Source organism: Larimichthys crocea, chromosome VIII (assembly GCF_000972845.2).
Source record: "Larimichthys crocea isolate SSNF chromosome VIII, L_crocea_2.0, whole genome shotgun sequence".
Taxonomy (NCBI): Eukaryota; Metazoa; Chordata; class Actinopteri; family Sciaenidae; genus Larimichthys; species Larimichthys crocea.
In genome coordinates, this window is record NC_040018.1 from 16,852,393 (window position 1) to 16,866,411 (window position 14,019).

Consider the following 14,019-nt stretch of genomic DNA (forward strand, 5'->3'; position numbering starts at 1 on the left):
CAGCATATCAAAAACTAAACCTTAAAATGCCACTGCAAACATAAAACCAACCTAAATCTAACTTTTACAACTGGATAAATGAACAACAATCAAAGACGAGTGCATTTACTCTGGGCGGAGAGTATCCAGTTTGATGACCTCAGGACTGCGTTTGAGCCATTTATAGATAATACAGTACTGTTTGTTGTATCAGACCATGACCTCCAGTACTCACTGGGTTGGTTTGCAGCCAAGGGTAAATGGTTAAGATAAGGATAAACACCTCCAAGCCTGTTGCTGCCCCAGATGATGCACTTTAAGTATTTTGAGGTCTTGACAGCAAAGCTCCCAATTTACCAGTAGATGTACTGCACGTCCCAATCCTTTCTCGAGCTCCTTGTGCGTTCAGTTACAGCTAAGCTGAATAAAAACTCACAGACATACTCCTATACCCATGGTTGGTGCATCCATCATCAGCTAGCTTGCAGCTAATAGCTGTACAGTTAGTACATTAGCTGTTTGGGGCAAATAAACATGGAAAGAAAAAGAAACTTCACTTTGCTGTCTGTCTAAATGCACTTTTAGAATGAATTGTTAGTTAAATTAATTATCTTTAGTTGCACAAAACCTCAATAATATATATTGAGGTTTTAATCTTAAGTTAGGCAGCAGCATTTTTTTTTTAAATAGCACACTTGCTTGTGGAAAACTGAATTGAAATTTTCAAGTGAAGAGATTAACAACACTAATAATGTTGTTTCTGTATGTGTTTGAAGCACTCTGTCATGTTTAATTTGTTACTTTCTTGGACTTTCTTTCTTGTCAATTTTGATTATCTTTTTTTTTTTTATATAAATGATGTAGCTCTATTGGCTTTATCAAACCATGACCTCTAGTGCACACTGGGTTGGTTTGCAGCTGAGGGAAAGCACTGTGTGAGGATTAGCACCATTAAATCTGAGGCCATGGTACTGCGCTTGAAATGGTGGATTGCCCTCTCTAGGTTGCAAGCAAGTTTGCCCCCTGAAAGCAGGTAAAGTTCTCATGTTCCCAGTAGATTTACAGTATGCCATAATCCTCATCCTGAGGCTGCGGGTGATGAGAGTGAGAATGCATTTGCAAAGGGCCAAAATCTTGGGTAGATTGTGAGGAATTCAGACACTTAGAGAAAGCTCTGAGTAGAACCACTGGTTCATAGTACTGAAAAGAGTCAGTTCATATGCTTTGGGAATTTGAGCAGAATGCCTATGGATTCTGCCCCCATGTCCGACTGGGAGAAGACCGTGGGGCAGACCAAGACCCCACTGGAGGAAGTTTATATCAAATCTGTCCTAGGAACACATGTATACCCAGGAAGACTTACAGAGTATGACTGAGGAAAACGAATGTTAGGGTTAGCTCACTTTTCCTAACTTGAAAAAGTATGAATGCACAGATTATCTTGGTTTTATGCTGTGCATAAAGTATCCATGAAAGTGAGCACAGTGAAGTGCGGAGTCAACTAAACAATACCGTATATCCAATTAAAAGAATAATCACTGGAGGTCAAGTTTGGACTCAATGAATTTCACATATAACAGTATGCAACAATTAAAAGGGGGAGAGGCAAAGGGAACGGGAGTGAAGGGGAAACTAAAGAGACATTCCAACAGGACTGAATGTAATGAAAGCAGTGATGATAATGAGTCTGGTTTCAGTAATATTGGCAATCATTTTGTACAATTCACTTTTCATCATTTTAAAGGTCAGCTAGGTCAACAGAGAGGTGAACTAAGGTGGAACAAAAAGAGAGAGAGAAAGAGAATACGTGAGAAAGTGGAGAAGAGGCAGAAACGAAAAAGGCATGGGGAAAGAGATGGACAAAAGATGGTGGATGGACAAAAAAGAAAGTAAAAGAGCCTAAGTCATTTAACCACTGAGCAAGACAGAGGACGGTGAAAACAGGATGATGAAAAATGAATCATTTTAATTCTATGGCTTCAAAGCAAGGACACGAAGGACAGACAAGAACGGATGAAGAGAGCATGCGAAATGTGACAAACAGAAAGAGATGGAGAAAGGGAGGAAGCAGAGGAAATGTAAGAAGGACAGTACAGAGAGGCAAGGTGTGAGATGAGACAAGAGGGGGATAGAGAAGTCAAAAGGGATTAATAAAGTTTTTGCTTGTTATAAATGTGAATGAGATTTGGTGCCTTTTTCTCTTCTCTTTTTTTTTTATAAACTTTTAGGTTATTTGGGTTTTTAGATGTTTTTTTTTTTTTAGACTGAGCTCTTAGACTGAGCTTGTACCAGCAAAGGGTAGGTCACTGAGTCAACTTAAAAAACACCCAATAAATCCTCTGATTATTATGCAATATTATGTATAACTCAAGCATTTAGTTGATGATTTGTCATGTTGTGTTGATGAATATTTTAAAGGATTAATGGTAACCCCACATACATTTTAGTATCGTTATTATTGGCTAAAGAGCAATTTTAGAGAAAAACACAACGTGATTTTTCAGCTGTATGCATATTCACACACAGTGCATGCTTGTTGCAGGGTGCTTGACCTACAGTAAGTAAGTAAGTAAGTAAGTATGTTTGTTAGCTATTTGAATTCAGTTCATAGTTCTTTGTTAGTTCTTCTTTTTACAGTTCATAATGAGAAAAGTGATCCCAAATAATCTTACCCACATAAAAAAATAAAACACCTGTCAGTATAACATCTGTCTAAAACAGTATCAGACCCCTTCTCACCCTATGGTGGGTGGTGTGTCTTCCTCAAGCTCGGGTCCTCTACCAGGGGCCTGGGAGCTTGAGGGTTCAGCACAGTATCTTAGCTGTTCCTAGGGATGCACACTTCTGGACAGAGACCTCAGGTCTTGTACCTGGAATCTACTGTAGCAGAGTTTGTGGGTCACAGCTCCCAGTGCTCCAATTACCACTGGCACCACTGTTGCCTTTACTCCCCACATCTTCTCTAACTGGGAATATCCACCGGGCCTCTCCACCCTGGGGGCAACTCCTCTTTCAGCCCCTGGTATTTCTCGATCTTCTCATGTTCCTTTTTCCTGATATTTCTGTCATTCGGAATTGCTACATCTATCACCATAGCCTTCTTCTGTTGTTTGTCTATCACCACAATGGTTGGTTAGCCATCACCAGCTTGTCAGTCTGGATCTGGAAGTCCCACAGGATCTTGGTTTGGCCATTCTCAACCACCTTAGGAGGTGTCTTGCATTTTGACCTTAGGATTTCCAGCCCATACTTAGTGCACACGTTCCTGTACACAATGCCAGCCACTTGGTTATGGCGTTCTTGTATGTATGCTTTACCTGCCAGCATCTTACACCCTGCTATTGTGTGTTATTTTATTCTGTGGATTGACTACTTTTTCAGGCTGTGTGATGCATGTTCGGCACCTTCTGTTTTTCTCCAAGAGAAAGAGAATTGCCTGGTCACAGGCTATAACAAATCACCTTGGTGGCCCACAAGGGACAATGGTTGAATTCTCACATGAATATTTCACCACTCAACAAATAAAATGTGAATAAAGTGTAATGGGTATAACTAATTATTGGGAGCAATGTTGCTGCTTCATTTTTAATTTCATGGGCATAAGAACTGTTTTGCTTTGGGCCAAGGTTAGTTTTTGACACTGGTCAGAGATTTAGAGAGTGGTTGGCTGGGACTTCTATTGATCAAAGACTTCCTGGCAGCGCTATGAAGCTTCTGTGGCTGCTACTAAAAAACTGCAGAGGTAAAACTGTTTGAGAAGGGTTTTTAACAAGCTCTGGTATTGACCTAGATGAATATTTAGCTCAAACAAGTTTATTAATAAATTATGTATTGATTGAAAAAAAAAACATGCCACATTACAATATCCCATATATATGCATATTAAAGGTTATGAATCATCATAAGCAGTGCAAAATGTACGCCTTAAGCTAAAAAAATAATATAAAAAAACACGTGTTATCATTTCCCATTTCTTGAGCTGTCTCTGGAAATAAAATGATGCTGTGATTTGTGTCTCAAATGGAGGATTGACCAGGAGATAGATGAGAATATATTTACAATGTGCACACACGCACGTACACACTCAAGATTGTCAGCCAGTTAGTCAGTCAGGTAATGAGCAGTAATCGTCTAGCTGTCACTGTAGTGATGGACCGACATGATTCTATATCCCTGTCTAGCTCTCTCTCTCTCTCTCTCTATGTCTGTCTCTCCTCTCGCTACCCGTCCTCTCTTTCCTTCTCACTCTCCATCACAATCGCACTGATCCTACTGCTGTTTGACATTTACACAAAAATAAGTGAGGCGGTTTAAGACTATGTGACCGTTGGTTTATCTAGGGGGTCAACTGTCCAACCAGTCAGCCAGCTTATGCAATCAGACAGCCACTCAGAGCCAGCCGGTCTTTAAAGTCAACCAACCAACCAGCCAGCTTGCCTTTGTGCTTTTCTCTTGCTTCGTCCATCTGTCTGACTGCCCATCTGTATCTGCCTGTTTAACAGTCTATCTCTCGCTCTGCCTGTCAGTCTATCAGACTGTAGGTATGTCTAAAGTTGACAGACTCCTATAAGGCTAGGCTACTGGATGGTAGTGCAGTAAAACCCATGGACACACCATAGAGGTGGAAAACAGCATCAGTATTGTTTTCTTTACCACCACATGAACACTCATCTACATATTTATTAGGTGAAAAACAAACTTGATGTTAATGTTAAGGAGTTGATGCAACTCATGCAGTTTGGCAGCATTTCACCAAATGAAGATCCAGCAAATCTCAGTAAATCTGTATGTGAGAATAACATGAATTAAGTGACAGCCAGAGATGGGAATACTTGTTCCCTTGTTGAAGTCAATGACCATCTTACTGTTGAGAAGATGCTATATGTGCATCATCAGTCCATGAACACCAACAGGCCCTAACTCTTCTACACACTACATAAAGTCAAAAGGCTCAGTGGATGTGCATGACACTGTGTGATAAAGCAGTGACGCAACTACTATAAAATTACTCCATCCATTAATAAAACTAGCCAGTGATATCTTATATCTGTTACAGATGATAAATTACAAAGACCCAATGATGACACAAAGGTGATAAAAGAAGAACAAAAATGAAAAAAAAAAACAGATTGGAGCTTTTATTCACATGAGCCAGTGCAAATAGACTTGTTAGTCTTTTGGTGAAAAAATGGGCTATTTTGATAAGAGTAGACATTTTAGAACCAGGTCTGTTTCCATCTCTACACCACTCTTCTATCAGTGAAGTGACAGGTTGAGAACACCATTTCTCACCAGCTGTGCTTAAAAAAACACCATGTGCAAAACATGGAATACTGTTTGCTGGATGTCACAATGCTCAGATATCCAGTTACAGCCATGTTACCAATTAAAGGTGGGATTGAGAATATAAATAGGCATTTGTCTATTTATTGCTTTACCACACTTCCCCTCTAATATTGTCACTACAGGTTATTTATAGCAATCCCATTTAAATGTTGACTTTCTTATCTAGATCTAGATCAAAGCCTGGTGACTTTTGAACATGTCCTTGCAGTCTTCTGGTAAATTGGCTTACAAGTGGTCCACCAAGCAGAAAATTTCAATAACTCAGCTCTTAGTGTCGGTTCAGGCAGCTTTCTGCAGCTCACTGTATTTCAGTTAGTCAACTCAAGTGGAATAGATGATATGCGAATGTAGAATATGTACCGCATTGATGTTTGCTGTCTAGGCTCTGACCTTGTTGCTTCCCACATGGAAACACCAAGGAGGAAGTGGGGAAGGAGCAGATTCAAAGCCAACAGGTGGATGCTAGGTTGGATGTGGAGCTTTTTAAAATGCTATATTAACATCAGTATAGGCCGCAACAGCAGCATACAGCTGGTTTCAGATGAGTGATGTGGCAGCAGGCATGAAGCAAAAGAGTAAGCAGAGCACTGACCACTTACGGCATGATTAAAAGGATGCAATGGATAAATGTTGCAGCAGAGTATGACATGTGAGTGTAGTGTTTGTCGGCTGCCTGAATTAACTACAAGATTCATTTCAGGTGAATAAAGAGGAAATAACTGATGTATTCTTACTAAGTGAAATGTTCAATCTTAATCTCCATACTGCATGCTAACATAGATAAAACGTGGGCTGGTCTTTGTATGCATTTGTTGTTTTCCTTGGTTTACCTTAAGTATACTACTGTCTCTAAATTAATGAGATATTGACCTATTGATGTGCAAAAGTTGATCCCTCTTCTATGTACTTAAAGGATTTATGCTGATATTGACCACTGACTGAATATATATATTTTTTAAATTCTACAAGTCTCATACACTGTTTTCTAGCGGTGTCCGTGACAACCTGTATCAATCACACCTTAACAAGGACAAATTAAGGATGATGCTGGCAGCTTGGGGATTTTAACACCTCAGAGGTAGTCTGCTCGTAACTGAAATGCACCGGCCAGGACAGGGGATATCCTGACAGGGGAAGTAAAGAAGACTTATTCCATGACTGTTATAATATGAAAGATGTTTCACTTGACATCCGACTGTTCTAATATAACAAGAACAATGGATGGCTGTGATGGGAGACTCGTATACTTCTGGTATGGAATATGAGATCTAATGAAGTATAAAAAATAGACCAGATTTCCTGTTCATGTCAAAGTAAAACTTTCCAATGACTCATCATAACTAATGCTCCCAAAACCTAAATATAATATTCTTTGCTGGTTTGTATCTGGTGTGAACAGAATATAATTGAAAAACACTTTAGTTAGTTGAAAGTGAGTTATTTGTACATACTCGATATATTATATATAGATATATATAGATATATATATATATATATATATAATATATATATATATATATAGATATATATAATAATATATAATTTCTAACGTGGTTAAAACACATGGGTATTCTAAATTACTCTGCCTGCTGAAACACATTCTCAACACTGTGCTACCATTACAATGCACACACCTCGGACCCAGTAAAATCCATGACCATTGGAGCTATGAAAACTATACAAGAAACACTGAAACATGAGAACTTCTTTCGTTCTAGAAAAGCTGACTTTTTTGAGCGATAGTAGCAATTTATATCTTTGGTTCCGCATAAATCTTCCGGCTTTGACGTCTAGAGAGACGATCTGTCTCACACAAACCAGAGACGAGAGCAACGTAAACTCATAAAACAAATATTACTATTTTCCATCTTGTAGAACATTTGGCTTCTTCTTGCCAACACAAGATACACCTTGCACTTGTACAGTAGATGTATGTACCTGGCTGAAACTATTTGTTTCAACCTGTCATCCCGGGAGTGTAATCCATTTTTTCACTCTGTCTGGTGGAACACTAGTCTATCAGTGACACAACACAGCTCACAGTAAATGGATAGACAAGAAGCACTTGTTGTGGTGAAGACCGAGACAGAGATAGAAAGAAAAGGCAATGATGTAGGAAACTTTGAAAAGAAGAGAACATCCTATACAACAATAACCAACCTATTTTTTCAGTGGGGGAGATTTTTGGTAATAGAGAAGTAGCAGAGAAGAGGATGAGGACACCGACAGTGTTGTTAAGTAAAGTAGGAGATTTGTTTTAATCTTATGCTTAGTTGGCAGTGCTTCCTGTACAAACTGGAGACAATATGTTGGGGAAAACCGGGTGGAATGAATCTGTAAACACTGGTGGTATAAATCTCTGGCAACTGGGCTGAGAATTTTTGGAACTTTGTAAAGCCAGATAAAGATACACTAAACACTCAGAGGTTCTTTTCTCTCTGTGCACTGCTGAAGTTAGAGAGAGAAAAAGAGAGAGAGAGAGAAAGAGAGAGAGAGTGAATGGCCGCAGGCAAGATGGGCATTTTTCCTTTTTTAGTTTCCCTCTGTGTTAAAACTTAATACATATTACTGTAGCCATTTGAAATCCTTGTAACTCCAACTTTAAACCCCAATGGATTTTTTTTTTTTAAATGTACAGGGCCCAAATTAAACACAACAAAGTTGTTTTTTTGAAGATAGGAGGTTTAATTCCCAATGACAAAATAATGCAGTAAATGTCTTATTTTCCAACTACTCATTATGTGCAACAGTTTCAGAGGCTATTGAGTTGTATTTATGGATAATTAGTTCTCTGGATTAATTGTAGACCCCTAGCTATGGAACAATTTAACTGTCTACCCAAGGCTAGCAACTGTAGCCTTAAGCTAACTTTTTTTTTAAACAACACTTTTAAATACTGGCTTTAAAAGTATTACTGAGATGTTTAATGCTGTTTGTTGTATTTGCTTTTGGAGGAGAATAGAAGATGAGAGAAGGGAAGAAGTTGGAGTTGAGATTTGTTTTCACAGGTTTGAGCACATTTTATGCAGACAAACAAACGGCGAGGCAAGGCAGTCAAACAGATCTTATTCTGGAAAGGAATTACAGTTCTTTTGCCTCTGGGAGTGTATGTTACCCACTGAGATACATTCATACATCCATGCAAACACAGGAAGTGAGAGGTACATACACGATCACACAGAGCTACGTGGCAGTACTGCTGCAGCGTTGTGAGGAATTGAGTGCCTTGTTCAAGGGCACTTTGGCAGTGGGTGGCATTTGATTTATTCGATAAGAAGGTAAGAACCCTGCTGAGACTCTGGTGTCCTCAAGCAACACCCTGCTGCTCAATCCTCTTGATTTAAACCAGGAACCCCACCCACCCCCACAGAGTCTGTCAAACTGTCTACCTTGAGACTGTCTGTGTGCGGTTGTGTGTGTATACAGGTGTGAAACAAAAGTAATCGATGCACATATCAATCCCAACATTTCTGCAATGTCCCACCTGAAATCATGAAATAAACAAACTGTACTCTCTTTCCACTCACTTCAAATAATAATACATAAACAATCTACAGTATGTCTACTTACTTCCTCTAGCACGACAATCCAACTTCTAAGGAAAGCTTTTAAGAATAAGGCTGATTAAGAGAACAATGAGTGTGAGTTTTATTCAGCGTGACACAAATAAGGAAATTAGGGCACTTTGTGTTTCATTTAACTGACATCATTAGACTTCCATTTATCATAAGCCTTAAATGGTATTCAGAAGAACACAAAGCCAAGGTCAAAAATGAATGTCGATATTTTACATCAAATTATACATTTTAAAATCTTGCAAAAAGGTTCCAAAATTAGCATCTTTTTGTGTTTGTTGAGGGAATATTTATCAAGACTGGGGCCTAAGAGCAGTAATGTATTCCCTTTCCTTTGAACTTCAACAGATGAACAGTATTTCCAGTAGCTTTCTGCTATTTGCAGTATGCTAATTATCACAGGAAGGTATGATATACTGTATGTCTTTCTCAGTGACACATTGTTACAGTTTGTATTTCAGTATCAAATTCCTGCTGAATCAAATAAATGCTGACTCAGTGTCTTCCAATATCCTGACTTGCAATTTGCACCAATTATTATGATTATATTGCAAAAATAGCCTGCATATGAAAATTCTAATTGCTTTGCAATTTTCAAGAAAAGTCAACATAATTTTGGGTCACAATAGGTACAAAAAAGCTCCTCAAAAGTCCCAGAGGGACCAATTTGTCTGAGCTGTGGTAAGGAACAGGAGCAAGAAGGCAGGATATTGTGAGTAGGCAGCTGGCATTGAGCCACATCTCTCAATGGGTCGTAGACCAGTGTTTTTCTATCTGTGAAGATGCCCCTAACATGGGTCACTGGTTGCTTCAAATGGGTCCTTGGAAGATGATGTTTTATTGAATGGGGATCTCAAGTTGAAACAATGAAGTTGCAAAGGGGGTCCCATGTGATAAAAACACTGATTTTCTCCTCGATGGCAAGATAAGGTAGTACTTTTAGTCGTTGGAGCATGAAGAGAGCAGCTCCCTTTCTTGCGAGGAATTGACTTATATGAAGCTTTTCTGTTGAGAACTGAAAACAACAACATTCTACTTGGACTAAAAGTGTGTATTGTGCTCTACATGCAAAGCAACATCTAGGTACCTGGCTCCATGGCCAACTGTGGAATGACCTGGAGGCTTACAAGTTCAAATGTAGCAATAGAGGTTTAACTGCACTTTCTGCCTAGCAGCAGCATCAGCATCAGCATGGGTTTGTGGGTATTCAGACTGCTGGCTGTTAGCCAAGACTCTGGGTCCTTCAGACTAAAGTACTCTCTGTCTCTGTCTGTCTCTCACATACACAAACACAAAAACCTGCTTTTGTTTTCAAGTCTATAGAGGCATAACACACATCACACACTTAGCACCTTCTGAACCTTATATTCTGTAGTTTTGCACAGGCACAAACATCTACTGCAGATTATAAAACATGCACCTGTCAGTCAGCAATGCCACAGCACACAGACACAACAAGTAGCAAGGAAACCATGAGAAAAAAATGTTAGACTTACACAGAAACATTTGAATGCACCACTGTATGTTGACATTTTTGTATCCTTCACATAATCTCATACAATGAAATATAAAGACAACTACCAGCTAAAACAGTACAAAAATATCAAACTGGTGCAGATATAAAAAAAAATATATATGCTAAAGAAAACAACCTGTTAACCCCATTTTAGACACGCTAAAAAAAAGATGCCCACAAAATAGTTTGAGCCTTTGAGTTTGACCTTGGGATTTGCCATAAAATCACAATGTCCCTGGTTCAAGTGTGGACAGGAGCAATTGTTGCATGTCCTCTCTTTTTACCACCATTTCTTGTCTGCTCTCTGTGACTCAGGTGGTAGAGTGGGACATCTAGAAATTAGAGGGTCGTTGGTGAGCTGCTGATTCCCAGCTCCTCCAGTCCAGTCCAGTGTCTTGGGCAAGACACAGAACCATGAATTGCTCCTGATTGCTGTGCCATGAGTGTGTGTGTATGGATGAGCTTAGTATCAAGGGTGGGTTCTTTGGATAAGGTGCTCTGCATTGCTCCTGATGAGCTGTTGGCATCTTTCCATGGCTGTGTGTGTGAATGTGACAAGTGCTCTGACCAGAAAAAGGGTTGTAGAAATAAAAGTTGTTTTACCATTTACTCTATGCTTTCTAATAAATGCAAAAATGGAGAATGACTTAAGTCTCTCCATCACTCAAACACGCATAGTGTATTTACACAAATCACTAGTGCACATGGCAGTGGTAGAAAACTAAAAATGAAAACTGGCCCAAAGCCTGACATTGGCTCTTTTCCATCAGTAATGTGGGACACTTGGAACAAAAACAAAAAAAATAGCTAAAAGTTGTGAATGGATATGTGCCAAACACAGGGGCTCTTGGCAATTCTGCTTGTCCGTTTGAAAAAAAAAAAAAACACACACACAAAACAAAACATGCAAAGAGACAAAAATAAATAAATAAATAAACAGACTATTATATTCTATTCCGTTTTATCAATACCTTTAAAAATTCAGTGTTCAGACAAGCAATAGAAAATACTAAAAAATACACAGTCTCCTGATAATTTAAACTGATCGTGTTGACGCTGTGTGATGGCTCCAGTAAAAGAAAGCCAGGGTTGTCTGACAAAATGTTAATCCCCCCTAAATATTTACAGCTTTATCCAGCAAAAACATATGTGTAGATGTTTGTTACATCTACTTCTTAAATGAGAGTGTGACAGTGTAATTTTATGTTATCATCATTAAGACAGGGGATAAAATGACTGTTGCTATGATGAGTTGTTTTAAAATCCTTTCTCATAGTGTGCATAAACCTCTGTGCAGTGTTCCGGTGTCTGATAAGCCTTCAAACCATGGATCCATCTGTTACTCAATCCCTTTATCCCTGACACCTGTAGCAGCAGGTCCCGATACTAACACAGCACCTTGTATCTTTTTGGAAATCTGAAAGTGAACGGTCCTTGAAAATGATTTGCAACCTAAAAACAGGCCTGTTTCGTTTAAGTAAACTGAAACACAGGAGTCAGTTAGTTAAATGCATCAGCAAACTGACCTTTTACCTTTATCGTTATCTTCAATCGCTTCTATCCCTCTATTTCTCTACCTCAACCTCTGCCCACCTCGTTTATTTTGTAGCACAGTACAGTCAGGCCATCTTACCATCCATCAAAGTGCTTACTGGAGAACCAACCATTACTGTTACACATGTGCGCACGCACACACACACAAATGTCACATATAAAACACAGCTGCTATTCTTGAGATATATTGCTATATCACACATACACACACACAGAGACTGTAAGGTACTTCAACCTTGACTCTACACACACACTGTTACATCAATTTCACATTCCTAAGTCTCATGCAGACATTGGTCATAACTAGCCTTGACCAGATATGTAATGACTGACACACACACACACACACACACACACACACACACACACTGTACAGTTTATAAAATTAGGTAAGGAGCTGGGTTACCTTGTCACATTAAACACACATATGTACACCCACACACGGTAACCCAAAGGCTACAATTAAAATTCTTCTAAGAAGATATTTACATATACGATATGTAATGAACACCATGAGTCATTGTGTATGTTTGTGCGTGTCTGCATACATTTATGTGGTATGTGTCTATACTGGTGTGCACTTCTACACCACCTATGTACATATTTGTTCTCCCCAGTGTGTGTTTGCATTGTTTTCATTTGAGTGTATGCGTCGTGTGTATGTATGTGTGTGTTTGACCACATTGAAAAGCGTATAATCCGGCGCTATGGGCAATATCAACAGAGAAAACCACTGGGCTAAAGTAGGGCAAGCTTCCCTTTAAAACACACACATACACAGATAGATGTGCACACTGCTAACACAAACACCACATCACCAATCCACTGTGGGGGAGAAACGCATTATTTGACAAACCATTAAAACTGATTCTCTATGCTTCTGAGAGACAGTGGGAGAGAGAGGAGGAGAAAAGGAGAGAAGGAGCGGATTAGAGAGAGGAAGCGAGAATTAGGAGACCCCCTCCTCCTCCATTTCCTCTCTCTCTCTCTCTCTCTCTCTCTCTCTCTCTCTCTCTCCATTGCATTCTCTCCCCTTCTCTCTGTCAGGTTTTGTTTAGAAGCCCATGACATGTGTCCTCTATATGCCTGTGTGGGGGTGTGGGTGTGTGTGTGTGTGTGTCAGTGGCGTAACTGAAAGATTTCTGACAAGGTGTGAACATTAAAAGCTTCTGCAGTCACATACACCCATAGGCCTGAGGGAAGGGCACCTTCACACACACCTGAACGCACATGGGCATAAATACTTTACATACATATACATGCATATACACTCACATGTACACTGAGGGACAGCAACATGCACGCAGATGGAAAACACCAAGTAATAGTGCATCATATAACTAAATCATCGCTCGTCACACAGCTGCAAACACAAACAGAAAAAATCTGCACTTTACTTGGAAGGAGACCATTTGAAGCTGACCAGTACAACTGAGCACCACACTTAAGTGGCATACCCTGTCCTGACTTGCACTCTGACCGGGTTTACTTAAGTGTTAAACACACACTCAGTCTATGTAATCTCTTCACCAACAAACGTCTTTCAAGGCTGCTTTGTTGTTTTTAGTTGGCTTGTTTTTCTGTGCTTATGGGGTAAAAAAGTTAAATGCTTCACATCACAACAGCATAGTTGACAACTTGTGCTTTCCTGGTACCTCTTAATGTTGTGTGGTTAGGTTAATATAAATGATTTGATATTATATACAGATATTATAATAAATATCATACTGTACGTTATATTCAAAAGTATCCACGTCTCTGTTATGTTCTGTTCTGATAGAATGTCTTTATGGAACTTTATGCAGTTGTTTTTTTCAACAATAGGAAGGTATTAATAATAATATTAGGAAGAAGAAGAAGAAGAAGTGGTAAGCAAAGTGACAGTCAATTCTTCCCTTACTTTGTCTACACCTGCTCCAGTTTCTGTCTCCATGTTGGACCTTGTCTCAACATCTCTTCAACAGCATCAGGAAATTAAACTGAAATTATTTAATTTGTAATTAGTAACCAAAAAAATAACCACAACTTATAATGGCCTAACCTAAATGA

At 39.1% G+C, this 14,019-nt stretch overlaps 1 protein-coding gene across 1 annotated transcript in view; it reads right to left on the minus strand.

Moving 5' to 3' along the window:
* The window catches only part of LOC104927904 (CUB and sushi domain-containing protein 1), a 294,884-nt gene that overhangs the window by 253,662 nt on the left and 27,203 nt on the right, over positions 1-14,019 (minus strand). The window lies entirely within an intron of this gene.